We start from the raw sequence: 1,753 nt of genomic DNA, 5'->3' as shown, positions 1-1,753 counted from the left end.
ACTGCTGAGGAGTCCCACTATGAGACGAAACGGCTGTCCAGTGCTTCCAGGGTTCATGGAATTACTTTAAATTATTTTATGAAAATAATTTAATGATTTAGAGAACTAGTCAACATTTATTTTTTTAAAAAAGAAAAAAAGAGGAGGCAATAATTATTTTTACTAGATTTCCTAAGAATAAAAAGACATATATTGAACGAAGAATATTTTTTTCGATGAATTCTCTTCAGGTTCTACAATTCTATATCCAAATTAGTAATCCGAAAAAAGTGGCCAGGTTAAAGGCATCATACATCGTTTTCCTGAGAATACTTTAATATCAGAGATAAAAGTATAAATGAGGATCATTAACCTTGATTAAAAGTAACTCAGGTAATTCAAGAAATCGAATATAACGATAATTGAATAGAAATGAATAATCTACAATATACTTACTTACCTTTATCTCTAATGTTTAATTCACGTAAAATAGTTTTAATAAATTAATACTTATTATTTACTAGTGTAGAATATGTCAACAATAATATAGAATAGACAAAATTGATCAAGGTCATTGACAAATTGTCCTTCGAGATTTATCATATTGTTCAAGTTTTATTCTTATTTTAGTTTTGTTATTCAGTAGGAAAATTTTTTTTAAAAAAAAGAGGTAGGTGTTTAATGGCTATTCCATGTGCATGTACACACAACAGGATTCTGATTTACCCTACAAGACTGTGATTAGATATACGTAAATAAACCAACCAAATGAAGCAAGGTATTTAAATAGGGAAATCTTTTTTTTTTGTTGTTGATCATATTCAAAAATACCCTTACAGAATAACTGATCAATTTTTGGTTGTATATGTCTGTTTAATGTCTATTACATCTACTTTACTATCTACTTCCTTAACTACCTACCTATCTAATAATCTATCTATACCAGCTATTTGAATGCTTATATATATATATATATCAATAAGTCACATGTCTGTCTTAAATGACCTAAAAAGGATTAACGATTTTTAATAATTTTATGCATATAACACTTAAAATGAAGGTTAACTGAATGAAAAATAGGGAAGGTGTTAGCTAGACAACAAAAAGCATATGGTGATTATGGGAGTACTAAATGATACAATAGAAGTCTGACATCATACTAATTATATATAATAGTTTCCGATAAAAGTTAATCTCAATGAATATTTTTAAATGAAGTTATTGTATTAGAACTAACTGATCTAACACCAAGTTGAAAATAGTGAACAAATCCATTTTATATATAGTTGAAATCATGAGTCAATTGAAGCTAGACCATCATGGAAAACCTGGAAGCACCGGACGGCCGTTTCTTCCTATCATGGGACTCCTCAGCAGTGCGCATCCATGATCCCGCCTCGCGAGATTCGAACCCAAGACCTACTAGTCTCGCGCGCGAGCACTTAACCGATAGACCATTTTAAATAAAAGTATGTGAAACACTGAATAATAATACACTCATCTGTATCATTATTTATCATCAGTCCAGACATTGATCCACGTCAATGATGAAGCAACGTTTCAGATCCAGAAAGGGGGAAACCTGTGTCAAATATATTTATTTTTTTTTAAACAGATTACAGAATTCTGTTTCAGTCAAACAGAATGACATTGTCTGGTTGTCCTAACTGATAGTTTTTAAATTCATCGCTTAGTAATGTTCATCTCAAAAATTGGTCTTATTAACATTATTGGGTAATAGCATTAATGTATGCTCAGTAAGTAGTGAACTTGC

At 30.2% G+C, this 1,753-nt stretch overlaps 1 protein-coding gene across 1 annotated transcript in view; it reads right to left on the bottom strand.

Moving 5' to 3' along the window:
- Window positions 1–567, bottom strand: part of Smp_007270.1 (putative alpha-actinin) — a gene marked incomplete at its 3' end in the record, with an annotated part of 21,943 nt that extends 21,376 nt beyond the window's left edge. Inside the window, exon 1 of the mRNA XM_018793994.1 lies at window positions 440–567. The remainder of the gene's footprint in view (window positions 1–439) is intronic.
- Window positions 568–1,753: the final 1,186 nt, after the last annotated feature.

This window comes from Schistosoma mansoni, chromosome 1, assembly GCF_000237925.1.
Source record: "Schistosoma mansoni strain Puerto Rico chromosome 1, complete genome".
Classification (NCBI taxonomy): Eukaryota; Metazoa; Platyhelminthes; class Trematoda; order Strigeidida; family Schistosomatidae; genus Schistosoma; species Schistosoma mansoni.
This window is presented reverse-complemented; position numbering and strand designations above follow the sequence as displayed.